This window comes from Loxodonta africana, chromosome 6 (genome assembly GCF_030014295.1).
Source record: "Loxodonta africana isolate mLoxAfr1 chromosome 6, mLoxAfr1.hap2, whole genome shotgun sequence".
NCBI lineage: Eukaryota > Metazoa > Chordata > Mammalia > Proboscidea > Elephantidae > Loxodonta > Loxodonta africana.
The window spans coordinates 76,589,299-76,603,661 of NC_087347.1; positions in this window are offsets into that span (position 1 = coordinate 76,589,299).

The following is a 14,363-nucleotide window of genomic DNA, read 5'->3' on the forward strand; positions in this document are numbered from 1 at the left end:
TTGGCCTGTAACTTTGCAAAACGGCTTTTGCAGATGAAAAAGTCTTATTCAGCCAGCCAAGGATGTATTTCGTTTGTGAAAGCAGCCAAAAGTTACAAAAAATATGAAATGAGTGAAAAGCTTTAATAAATTGAACACATTCAGTAAAATCCTTGCTTTCACTTAGAGAAACAATTGTATTGTTCTATGATGAAATCTTAGGCTTCGGGGTGAAAAGTCACCGTAGATCAAAATAGAAAATGATACGTTATGATTTGAAACATTTAACAATTGAAGGCTGTATGTGGGTGGGAAGGAAATATTTCAAACTTACAAGATTTCTGAATTCTAACAAGTTCCTAATTATTTCACACGTATTTAGCTAATTAATTAATTAAACTTCCTTGTAGACAATCAATAAATTCTGTCAGCTCTGCTTTAGAAATGCATTCATGTGTCCAAATATTTGTTACCACCACCACCACCACCACCCAGGGCAACCACAAGACCACAAGGAAACTATTGGGCAAGTTAGAAAAAGGCGCCCCTTATTACAAAGTGATGTAGCCCCAAGAAAGGCATACAGCTTGGCAAGTAGAGCTCAGGCTGGACTTCAGGGCCACTCACCAGCTCAGCTAGGCACCTCAATCAGGACACTTCCCACAGAGACACTTCCCACCACCTCCATCACCTGGTCCAAGCCACTGCATCTCCACCTGGACCACAGACGGGGCCTTTCTTGCCTCCAGTTTCTATTCTTGCCTGCTGCCTCAAAAGTCTATTCTTCACACAGCTACAAGAAGGATCTTTTCAAAAGTTATATAAAATGCCATTGCATTTAGAATAGAATTCAAACTTCCCTACCACGGCCCACAAAGTCCTTCACTGCCCAGGTGCTGCGTCCCTCTTTGACCTCATCTTCTCATTCTCTCTCCCTCTTTCACTCTGTTTCTCTTGCCTGACCATCTTGCTGTCCCTGCAGCACACCTAGCTGGCTATGACCCTTGCTGTTCTCCCTGCCAGTGGCATTCACTCCATTCCCACCACAGCTTTGTTGTGGCTTCCTCCTTCTCAACATTCAAGTATCCCTCATGCATCATGTCCTCAGAGAAACCTCTAGAGCCCTGCTATTTATTGAGGATACCACTGGTGGTGAGAATGAGTGCTCAGGATGGGGGCAGGGTCTGTTGATTCACCATCAGAAGTACAAAGAAGGGGGTTAGATTAGGTGTGTGGACAAAGATTGCTGACAAGAATGGAGATCATGCTTTGTGACGGACCCAGAGCAGAGTGGCAGGACTTCCTGCAGAGCCAGGAGCATCAGAGAGGAATGCAAGCAATTGGTTTCTTGTTTGCTTTTCAACAGTTAGATTTGATGTTAGTCCTCTGGGTGGGCAGAAGGTTACCCTGTTGGGGCGAGGGAACAGAAAGTGCACTGTAGGATCCCTGCCGACAAGGGGGCAATGAAGCCAAGGAGGGGCCACAGTCATAACATCAAGGTCTTCCTTCTCCGAGGAAGATGCCCATAAAGGAAAATGGGTCACTGTTGCTGCTGAAGGGGCTGATGGCCACACAGTGCCATGCTAATTCCAGAGCAGGAGAAACAAGAAATTTCTCCTCTGGAGTGATGGAAAATACACTGAACTGGAGACCAGGAGGCCTGGTCTTGAGTGTCAGGCTTGTGTTTCTGTGACCCTTCAAGTCTCTAAAACTTCTTTACCTTTTTGTACCTCATTTTTCTTACCTGAAAACTGAGATGGTTGAAGACTATTTCACAGTTTACTCTAGGAACCACTCACAGTGCTTGTTCAAACCCAGAGCTACTGAAACCAAATCTCCTGGTGAGAAAACCAAAAAACCAAATCAGTTACCATCAAGGCAATTTCAACTCATGGGAATCCCATGTGCAGCAGAGTAGAAGGGCACTCCATAGGGTTTTCAAGGCTGTAAAATTTTCAAAGCAGGTTGCCAGGCCTTTCTTCTGAGGAACTTCTGGGTGGGTTCAAACCACCAACCTTTCAGTTAGTAGTCCAGCATTTAACTGTTTGTGCCACCCAGGGAATTCTCTCCAGGTGAGAGATCCTGGGAACTGGCTTTAAAAAAAAAAATGTATTGTGGTAAAATATATATTAAAAATTTTTGCCATTTTAACCATTCTTAAATGTGTAATTCAGTGACATTGATAATTACATTCACAATGTTGTGCAATCATCACCCTTACCTATTTCAAAAACATTTTCATCGCCTCAAACAGAAACTCAGTGCCCCTTAAGCAATAACTCTCCATTTCCCCCTCTCACTGGCCCCTGGTAACCACTGATCTACTTTTTTCTCTCAGCATTTGACTACTCTAGGTATTTTATGTAAGTGGGATCATACAATATTTTGTTCTTTTGTGTCTGGCTTATTTCACTTAACATAATGTTTCCAAAGTTCATCCATATCGTAATATGTATCAGAACTTTGTTTCTCCTTATAGCGGAATAACACACCATTGTGTGTATTATTTTGTTTAGTCATTCGTCCACTGATGGACACTTGAGTTGCTTCTATCGTTTGGTTATTGTGACTAATGCTGCAGTGAACACTGGTGTACATGTGTCTGTTTGAGTCCTTGCTTGTAAGTCTTTTGAGTATATACCTAGGAGTGGGATTACTGTCCAGGAATTGGCTTTTGACAGAGCTCACTGGGTGATTCCAATGATCTCTGCATTGAGCCCTAAGTTCCCTTCTCTACAGCTCTGTGAATTTTAAACCTTAAGCATATGCATATATAGAAAATAAGAATCACAGTATAATTGAATTCATCTAATATCATTCAAATTGTCATGCTACCAAAACCAGAGCTCAGTCACGATCGCTGCAGTCACTAAGGAACAATACATGCCCATGGCTATGACAAAGGATTATCACTAAATGATCAGATTTTCACTTTCTTGCCAAAGCATTGGGAAATTTATCTTAGCTTTAGCTGCCTTAAACCTCTCTGAGTGAAATACACTAAAAACAACTGCAAATTACTGATGACTAATGCCCTTTAATTTGGCCTCAAGCTGAGAAATTCTGTGCAGAAATAAAGTAGTTTACAATCCCACAGGTCCATTCTATTATAAACTGCAGGTGGCAAATCAAGTGGCTATGAACTATGCTCTGTGTGTGTGTGTGTGTGTGTGTGTGTGTGTGCGCGCATGTGTGAGAAAAATCAATACTCAAGGAGGATATTTCTATGGCTTGTTTAATGGGATTTTAACAACCCAGACAAAAGGCAGATGCCAGCCTTGAGGACACAGGAATCGAAGTGGTGCCTGACAGGGGACCCAGGCCAGAGTTGCTGTCACCCCTCCTTGACTGCCCACCAGCCAGGGCAGCTGTGTCTGCCCTTTGCAGAAAAGCAATCTAACACAAGCACAGAAGAAAGCTGGAAGGAAAATAACTGCAACTCACATCAATGACATACCGTATTTCCTGAATTCGGCTTACCTGAGATTGGATTTTCATTTCTCAAAAAACGGCAGAACACTTCAAGCCCAGAAAATGATGGGCCAGAATGCATGTCACAATGTCACTGAAGGACTTTCTTCAGACCAGGTTCCAGGTGGGGTTAGCCTCAGACAACTGTTGGGGATGAGCTGACAAACCCACCAAATCCTTCATGCCTTTGCTTCCCTATTTACCAAGATTAATGTGACACTAATTGGTAGTGAAAGGAGCCCTGGTGGTGCAGTGGTTAAGCACTCAGCTGCTAACCGAAAGGTGGGCAATTCAAACCCACCAGTGGCTCCAAGGGAGGAAGATATGGCAGTCTGCTTCCGTTAAGATTTACAGCCTTGGAAACTCTATGGGGCAGCTTCCACTCCATCCTATAGGGTCAATATGAGTCTGACTCCATGGCAATGGATTTGGCTTTGTTTTAATTGGTAGTGAACCTTACTTATTGTCTCCTCCCAGCACAAGCAGCAGAATCAAAACCATTCTCCCAGGTCCCATGTGCATGGCATTTAATATTTTCAATTTTATACTCAGAGTCGGAATCAACTCGACAGCACCCAACAGCAACAACAATTTAGGTTATAATGCCCTTTCATTCCAGACACTTACTGCACAATCAAAACTCATCATCTTTTTCTGAGCCAAGGGCTCAAGTCAAGGAAGGGCCTGCCTACCTGCAAAGAGCTTTTTTTGCTGGCCGGCCAAGGTGACACAGCAGGCCCCTGAGAAATAGCTGAAAACCCTGCAAATCAGCAGGCAGCAAAGGCCAAACAACCTCCAATAAGCTGGTCCATAAATGCTGAGAAAGTGTAGATTCAGTCAACGACTGAGAGTGGGAGTGCTTCCTGGAGCCGGTAAATTTAGGTACGGTTTTGAAGGAAGACGTAAAAAGGTTAGTGTAAATGAGGCAGGCAGGAAATTCAGAGCCAAGAAACATGTAGAGATGAGAGTGTGCTTTAGACAATGCAAATCTTAGCACTGCTTGTCAATACAGCTTTTTCTATTTCTGTTTACTGTCAGAAGAATTTTTTCTTAATTGTGCTTTACGTGAAAGTTTACAGCTCTTCATATTCTCATACAAAAATTTATACACACATTGTTATGTGACCCTACTTGCTATCTCTACAACATGACAGCACACTCCCCCTTTCCACCCCAATTCCCATGCCCATTCAACCAGCTCCTATCCCTTTCTGCCTTCTCATCTCACCTCCTGACAGAAGCTGCCAGTTTAGTCTCGTGAATCTACTTGAGCTAAGAAGCACACTCTTCACAAGTGTCATTTTATGTCCTATGGTCCAGTCTAATCTTTGAAGAGTTGGCATCAGGAATGGTTTTAGCGCTGGGTTAACAGAGAGTCCAGGGGACATGTTCCTGGGTTCTTCTAGTCTCAGTCAGACCATTACGTCTGGTCTTTTTATGTGAATTTGAATTCTGCACCCCACTTTTCTCCTGCTCCATCAGGGACTCTCTGTTGTGTTCCCTGTCAGGGATGTCATTGGTGGCAGCTGGGCACCACGTAGTTCTTCTGGTCTCAGGCCAATGGAGTCGCTGGTTTATGTGGCCGTTTCTGTCTCTTGGGCTAATATTTTTTTGTGTCTTTGGTGTTCTTCACTCTCCTTTGCTCTAGATTGGTTGGGACCAATTGATGCATTTTAGATGGCTGCTCAGTAGCTTTTAAGACTGCAGATGCCACTCACCAAAGTGGGATGCAGAACATTGTCAACTGTCATAAGAATCTTAAGAGTACGGCCAACATGCTCTGATTCCTGTATCCCTCACCGTGTCTGCACATAAGAAATGCTCAAAATACAGCCTACAGAATCATAGAATCTTACAGCCAGGCTGAACTTATTGGTCATCCATCTATTTGGTGAATGAATAAATGAATGAATGAGTGAACAGGATGTTAAAATGACCAGCTTGGCTCCAACAGAAGGATTGTGGTTTTAGAAGTGGTTCAGAGATGAAGTTAAACTGGCATATGGAAATCAGCTGGTGGCAGCTTGAGGCGTTAAAATTTGATCCCAGAGGTGATAGGGAGCCATGCCAGGTTCTTAAGCAGTAGAGTGACATTTGAAATTGTCTTTGAGAAAGATTGTCTTGGCGGTGTCTTACAGGAGAGAATAGAGCAGGAAGGCCAGCAGGGCACTGCCACAACAAAGAATTTAAGGCTATAGAGTCTTGAAGGTCATTGATAGCCACTCGGGGCTGAGGAAAATAAATACCAGACCCTCAGCAAAGGAGATCTGATTAAAAAACTTTACCAGGGATTTACTCTGGGGTCCCTCCCAGAGGATAGTTCCCCAGGTATTTATCTGCCAGTCTTCCTACCTCCCTACCCCCAGCTCAGCAATACGAGGACAGGGACTGTGCCTATTAGCCCTGACAGTATTTGTTAGCCCAAAATGGGCCATCTAAGGGAAGGGACATGCTCCTGCAAATGGCTGAGCCTGATCTGCCCCAGACAAAGCATTTCCATCTAAGAAACAAGTTATAATGCATTCCTTGTGGGAGTGCTGTAGCAATAGCGTGGCAGCCATTTGCATAAATTCTCTTCCCGTAACAGACTTCAAAAAAATAACAATAGGCCAACTAGATAGAATCTATTAATTTTAAATGCATTTGAGCTGCATCTTCAATGGAGTTAAGTATGTAAAGCACCATAAAGATTTTAAATTCGTGAATTATGCAGCGTATCATTTGTTCTCTCCAATGATACATTTTGGGGAATAGACATTTAATTTGTGTTACTACAGAATTACCAACTTGTTCTGGGATGTCCACTTGGAAATGTACTGATAAGGTTACAAGCTAACTTGTTTAGAAATTTCATCTAAGACTGGCAGAAAAAAATGGTAATTGGTATCAAGAATAAGATAGACAAACACACACACAACACATCAACTCAGGAATGATTCAAGAGCTATGGTGCCCAGAAGCAAAAAGAGCATCACACATGACTTCTGCAGGGGCTGACACCACTACACGGTCAGTGACACCAGGGCAGGGACTGCCAGACTGTGCCTGTCAAGTCCATCATTATAGACCCCCTGCCTAACACAGGGCCTGGCACATGGCTATATACTATTGAAAAAAATTATCAAATGAATGAATGAGTGAATGTGATTTCTCTACAAAGACAATTAATATATCTAAACAATGTATGGATAAAACTTATTTTTCTAAAGAGTTGGAAATAGAAAAATGTCTTCATTATGTTCATTCATAATCATCTATGCCCACATGTATGCCTGACACCTTGAGTGGAAACATCTTCAAAACCTAAATATATCAGAAATAAAAGGCTTTAATTTTTAACTTCTTCATTATAGCAGTAATATTTCAGAACTAGCAAGGCATTTTGTAACATTTTTAAAGGAATTACTGCAGATTAACCTTTTAGTCTCCTTCATCCGTTTATGGAGTGCCAGGCACTGCGCTTGGTGGCTGAAGAATTGCATAGGAAGAAAAAATAAACTAACTTTTGGCTTTTTTTTTTTCCTTGGACAATTTTTCCAAAGAACATTCTATTAAATTTTATTCTAAACAGACTCATTTTTGGCAGGGTCAAATAATTCATTTTCTGGTCTATTTTAATATCTACACTTTCATTTCATGGGTTTTATCCCTCAATTCCAAATGACATTCTAAGTCAAATGAGGATATAACCAAAGTCATCAGCTGGAACTTTTTAAAAAAAAAAATCTTAATACTAAAAAGAAATATGATCTTTCAGTATTAAGTTTGCCCTGAATGAAGTATCCACTGAAAAACAGGGTAAACAATCGGTCTGATAAGAGATTCAAAATTTGGGGTATCTGGAACTCGTTTGTTTTGCTGTACACAAGCACAAACACACATATGCTGGGTGCACTGCATCTAGAAGAACTCATCTATATCTGAAGGACCTGGAAGAAAAAAAATGACAAAGGTAGGAGAGAAGGACTCGGAACCGTAGTTTTGACGTGGTTTGTATTCCCCAGATGTTGTTCCTACACTTTCATTCTTCTCTCTACGTATTCATCCTGAATAGTGTGGAACTACTACATTTCCCAACCGTATTTTGGATAGCACCATGTTGAAATCCTTTTGGTATTAGTATTTTTTAATCCTTCTAATACGTACTCTAATCAAAGCACAGTGTGACTTATTCAATCAACATTCAGCAAACACCTACTATGTGACAGATCCTGGTGGCATGAAGCTGACTTCTGTTCTCATGAGGCTTGCAGCGTGAGTGTGACAGGACAAGAAGTACAAGATACTATGAGATCCCAGGACTAACAGAGCTAATCCAGTCTAGGGAGGTGATTCTCCAGCTTGGGCTGCACACTGGAGTCACCTGGGGAGACTCAGAAAACACTGATTCCTAGATCCCACCTCTAGAGCTTCTGATTTAACTGGTCTGGAGTGTGGCCTGGGCACCAGCTATTTTAAATGCTTCCCAGATGATTCCAACATGCAGTAAAGTTTGAGAATCATTACCCTGCCAGGCATTAGAATCACCCAGTGGGCTTGTTAAAACACAGATTGCAGAGCCCCAAAGCCAGGGTTTCTAACATTAGTTCTGGGGAAGGGCCCCAGAATTTGATTTCTAAAAAGTTCCCAGGTGATGTGGATGCTTCTGGCCAAGAACCATGCCTTGAGAACCACTGCTCTAGGGATTGGGTGAAGATGTGAGCTGAAGGGATTGGGAAGGGAGTGTTCCCCACAGAAGGCAGCACCATCCATGCCAAGGCCCAGCCCAGGGGAAAGAGCATAAGGCAAACAAACCTTCTTGGAACTGAAAGATTGGTGCCTGGGCAGAGTTTAGGAAGTGGGGGAAGAGACATTCAAGTCTAGACCTAAGTAGGTGAGCTCAAACCCTAATCCTGTTGTTTGTGGTTTTAACTGAGGAAATGACTCCACAAAACAAAAGAGAATGTTCCTGTTCACAAAGCTTGGCCACAGCAGTATTATAAAATCAATGCCCCATTAATTCTCAGATTGTTAAAAATCCACACAGGTTTATAGTTAAAAAGTAATAATACCCTGCACAGGTGTAAGTATTTACAGCTTTCACAGCACTTATGCAAACGTTATCTCATCGAATTCTTGTAGAAATCCTGGAAGGCAAAAAAAAAAAAAAAAAGCCTTAGTTTTTCCAACAAGGAAAACGACTCAAAGAGATCAAACAGTAGCGCCAGGTCTAGAACCCAAGCATTCTTTCTCCTGGTCCCGTGATCTGCTGCTATAATTCATTACCCTCCAGTCTTTAATACTCAGATGGAGAAGTCCCCTAGGAAAATTCTTCAAAGTGCTGAGAGAAAAAAAGAGGGTTAAAGGAGAAACCGGGTCTCCACCAGATGCAACATACATACCTACCTGCCAATAATAAAATTTGTGCATAGAATGTCCCAGTGGACCCTTGCTATGTTTGGACAACTTTTTGAGTCTCCAAACTTTTAATCAGACTATAAAGTTGATTTGAAAGAGAGCTAAGGTGTTTGACTTCACATCCTAGATGACTTCCTTAGGTACTGGGTCTGAAATTTGGGTAGTAGCTGTAAAGGAGCAATAATGCTTGAGTCTGGTTTCACTGTAAGCCAAAAAGCTGGGCTTTCCTCAACTATGCATAATGGAGACACTGCACAAATATAATAAGAAATCAGGGATTTATTGTTTTTTCTGCCACGATTAACTCTTCGAAAATGATTGACTGCTATTCTCTTACATCCTTTTTTAAATTCAAGAATGGTATTTCCTTTTCTCTGACTATAAAGTAATATATATTTGTAGGCAAGATTTTGGAAAAGACAGAAAAGGACACCAAAAAAAAAAAAAAACCCCGTTGCCGTCGAGTTGATTCCAACTCATAGCGACCCTATAGGACAGGGTAGAACTGCCCCATAGAGTTTCCAAGGAGCGCCTGGTGGATTTGATAGGAAGTGTTTTCATTCTCACTGGATTCTATGAATGTCTTTATTCCATCCTTAATGTCTTCTATAATCCAGTCTTTTTTGAGCAGGGTATTGTTCAGTTTCCAAGTGTTTGATTTCTTTTCCCTGCTTTTCCTGTTACTGATTTCCACTTTGATGGCCTTATGGTCAGAGAAGATGCTTTGTAATATTTCAATGTTTTGGATTCTGCTAAGGCTTGCTTTATGACCTGATATGTGGTCTATTCTAGAGAATGTTCCATGTGCACTAGAAAAGAAAGTATAGTTGGTTGCTGTTGGGTGGAGTGTTCTGTATATGTCTACGAGGTCAAGTTGGTTGATTGTGGCTTTTAGATCTCCTATGTCTTTATTGAGCTTCTTTCTGGATGTCCTGTCGTTCACCGAAAGCGGTGTGTTGAAGTCTCCTACTATTATTGTGGATCTGTCTATCTCACTTTTCAATGTTGATAGAGTTTGTTTTATGTATCTCGCAGCCCTGTCAATGTGTGCATAAATATTTAATATGGTTTTATCTTCTTGGTGTATTGTCCCTTTAATCATTATATAATGTCCTTCCTTATCCTTTCTGATGGATTTCACTTTAAAGTCTATTTTGTCAGAAACTAATATTGCCACTCCTGCTCTTTTTTGATTTTGTTAGCTTGATATATTTTTTTCCATCCTTTGAGTTTTAGTTCGTTTGTGTCTCTAAGTCTAATGTGTGTCTCTTGTAGGCAGCATATAGACGGATCATGTTTTTTAATCCATTCTGCCACTCTGTCTCTCTATTGGTGCATTTAGTCCATTTACATTCAGGGTAATTATGGATAGGTATGAATTTAGTGCTATCATTTTGATGGCTTTTTTTTTTTTTCCCAGTTGATTTTATGTGCTGAGTAGATTTTCCTTATATATTGTCCTTTCCTCATGTTTGTTGTTGTCGATTTTGTTTCCACTGAGTCTGTATTTTTCCCTTGTATTTTATTTTGATGAGTAGGATAGTTTGTCTCTTTTGTGGTTACCTTATTATTTACCCCTATTTTTCTAAATTTATAACTAACTTTTATTTCTTTGTATCGCCGTATCTTCCTCTCCATATGGAAGGTGTATGATTACATTTCTTAGTCCCTCTTTATTATTTTAATGTTGTCTTCTTTTATATAATAACATCACTGTTACCCTGTGTTGGGGTTTTTTTTGGGGGGGGGTTTCCCTGTCTGGCTTGACTTCTGGTTGCTCTGCCCAGTGTTCTAGTCGATACCTGATATTATTGATTTTCTAACCAAAGAACTCCCTTTAGTATTTCTTGTCGTTTTGGTTTGGTTTTTACGAATTCCCTCAACTTGTGTTCATCTGGAAATGTCTTAATTTCACCTTCGTGTTTAAGAGACAGTTTTGATGAATATATGATTCTTGGCAGGCCATTTTTTTCCTTCGATTTTTTAAAAATGTCATCCCATTGCCTTCTCGCCTGCATGGTTTCTGCCGAGTAGTCCGAGCTTATTCTTACTGGCTCTCCCTTGTAGGTGACTTTTCGTTTATCCCTCGCTGCTCTTATCCTCTCTTTATCTTTGGTTTTGGCAAGCCTGCTTATAACATGTCTTGGTGACTTTCTTTTAAGATCTACCTTATGTGGAGTTCGATGAGCATCTTGGATAGATATCTTCTCGTCTTTCACAATCTCAGGGAAGTTTTCTGGCAACAAATCCTCAACAATTTTCTCTGTATTTTCTGTTATCCCTCCCTGTTCTGGTACTCCAATCACTCGTAGGTTGTTTCTCTTGATAGAGTCTCACATGATTCTTAAGGTTTCTTCATTTTTTTTAATTCTTTTCTCTGATTTTTCTTCAAATATATTAGTGCCAAGTGATTTATTTTTGAGTTCAGAAATCCTAGCTTCTCCTTGCTCAATTCTGCTCCTCTGACTTTCTGTTGAGTTATCTAATTCTGTAATTTTATTGTTAATCTTCTGAATTTCTGATTGCTGTCTGTCTATGGATTTTTCCAGCTTATTAAACTTCTCATTATGTTCCTGAATAATCTTTCTAATTTCTTCAGTTGCTTTATCTGTGTGTTCCTTGGCTTGTTCTGTGTATTGCCTCATTTCCTTCCTGATGTCTTGAAGGGTTCTGTATATTAAACTTTTGTATTCTGCATCTGGTAATTCCAGGAATGCACTTTCATCTAAAAGATCCCTGGATTCTTCGTTTTGACAGCCTGTTGAGGTGATCATGGCCTGTTGCTTTATGTGACTTGATATTGACTGTTGTCTCTGAGCCATTTATAAGTTATTGTATTATTTTATGCTTGCTTACTTTTTTTTTTTTTTTTTTTTTTTTTACTGTGTCGTAGCTGCTTGCTTTGTTTTGTTTTGGTATACCCCTATGGGTTGATTGAGTGAGCTAGCTTGATTATTTTCACCTTTGGAGCTCTGGTGTCCTGTCCCCATCTGGCTAGAGCTGTTATCAGGTATATCAGTCTAGGAGTCCATTTAGTTTTCTTGTATGAGAGCAGCTCAGGTTTCCCAGGTAGCTGATATCAAGTGTGTGGTACAGGCTCTTTCCTACAGTCTTAGAAGGGCAGGGGTGATTGGTGTATATACTGGTATCTGATTGCAGCAGGAGGTCATGCTCTGAACAAGGCAGGGGACTGAGAACCAACTCCCAAGTGTCTCTGAGGAAAACGCGTCTCTGTTCCCTAGAGTGTGCTGGTGGGTGGGTTCTGCAGAGGGACCATGGACACCCAAAGTTTTTGTTGTAAGGACTGGGAGGTACCAGTTATCCCTGGACCCCTCTCACGGGTGGCTGCAAGGGGAGCCACCAGTCCTTAGGTCCCTGTTGTGGGCAGGTGAGGACCTTGTTTAATAGGCAAAGCAATGTCAAACGTCAAACACCCGCCTCTCCACTGCACCGCTGAAATGGTTGGAGTTTGCCAACAAGGGCCTATTCTCCCCAAATAGGCCCACCCAGGTCCATGCAGGAGGGAAAGGTGCTCAAGGTCCATGGACAGTTTATGCCTGGACAGGAGCTGCTTCTGTCCTGAGCTCCCTTGGTTAATGGAGCTGGCAAATTATCTTTTCCCCCCAGTTGCAAATTTTTTCCTTCCCCAAGGCTGGGAGGATGGCTCTAGGTGCTCACCAGGGTCTATCTCAGGCCTAGGGATTCAGCTGCTGAAGTTGGCTTGGGGGTGGGGGGGGGCACGGTAAAGTATACGCAAGTACTTAGCTTTTGCTGAGAGCGCCCTTCTCCTCAGGTTCTAGAGGTGTGAGTGGGCTCTGTGGCTGGCTGCTTCTCCCTGAGAAAACTGCAGCTCAATGCTAGGACCAGCCCGCTGCCACTGCTGCTGCTGCTGATCCAGGAGTGGTGCCTGAGGGCTCCCCGCGATTCAGGTCCAGTAACTCCTCTCCGCTTCTGAACGGTCTTTTCCTCCCCCTGCCCCTCAGTTCGTTGTCTAAGCTTGCCTTTGATGCTCAGGGCTCCCAGCTTGTCACAAATATACTCATTTCACTTGTTTTTTCACGTCTTTGTTGTAAAGAGGGCTCAACGGACATGGCTGTCTATTCCGCCATCTTGGCTGTGCCTCCGCCTGGTGGATTTGAACTACCGACCTTTTGGTTAGCAGCTGTAGGATCTTAACCACTACGCCACCAGGGTTTCCAAAGAAAAGGACACAAGTGAAGTCAAATCTCCCATAATCCTACTCCTGGAACTGATCACTATCAACATTATGGTATTCTTCCTTCAGACATTCCCTTTTTTAAAAAATATGTGTGTGTGTTATCAATGTTTACTACCTACTGTTTGCTATTTGATTTTTTAAAAATATTGACTAGTATGTTTCTACATCATTTAACTAAAATAGCCATTCATAAAAGGAGCCCTGGTGGCACAAATGGTTAAGCACTTGACTACTAACCCAAAGGTTGGAAGTTCAAACTCACCTAGCGGCTTCTTGGGAGAAAGACCTGGTGATCTGCTCCTGTAAAGATTACAGCCTCGAAAACCCTATGGGGGCATTTCTACTCTGTCACGTGGGGTCTCTATGAGTTGGAATGGACTCAATGGCATCTAACAACAGGTGATTCTTCAAAGAGGGCAATGCCCACCCTCAGGATATTAGAATCCCATGGGGATGCTTTTTTCAAATTAGACTTTCCTTCCCAAGCTACATCCCTCCCCCACCTGCACCCTGAAGTTAAACCTTCCTGTCAGGCAGGTTAGTGTTCTTCAGATGGGCAAGACCATCATGTACCTCTCATATGAGAACGGCTGGTCTTCCACGTGATTGCTACCGACTATTCCTCTTTCCATAAATAGGATATGCAGAAACTTAATGAACCACCCCTCCTTGAACATTTGGTTGTTGTTTCCAACTACTGGAATCAACATCTTAACATTCTTGTGCAAATCCTTGCATATAACTCTGATGATTTTAGGTTGAAGTCCTAGATGTACAATTGCTGAATCAAAAGATTTGAATATTTTTCAGGTTTCTGAACACTTTTTGAAAAAAGGTAAGGTATAGACTAGAGAATGGTTAAAATAAGTAAAAACATGTAAGTAGATTAAGAATTCTTCTCACACTTAAAAAAAAAGAATTTTTCTCACACTTAATAAGTTGTTTCCAATCACTGGTTCTTCACCTAAGCAAAGATAACCATAGAACTTTTTCTTACGTCAGTGTCAAAGCGCTCCAGGTTTCTTGCACACACACAGCTACCAGCAAGCTCTTGCAACCACCTCGACTACTTTGGCCTCCAGAGTCTTAACTATCTGCTTACGCTTTCTCAGAAAGACCAATTAATTAGCCTTCTTAATTCTCCCAAGTACTTCTGGCACTCCTAAACTACCTATCTATTCTCTTCAAGGGGAAGCCTTCAGCTTCCTTTCCTTCCAAAGTCAGAATAGGAAAACTAAGAATGATTATATGCCTGTCTGCACTCCCACAGTCCCTGTTGTTTTCTCAAGCAGGGAAA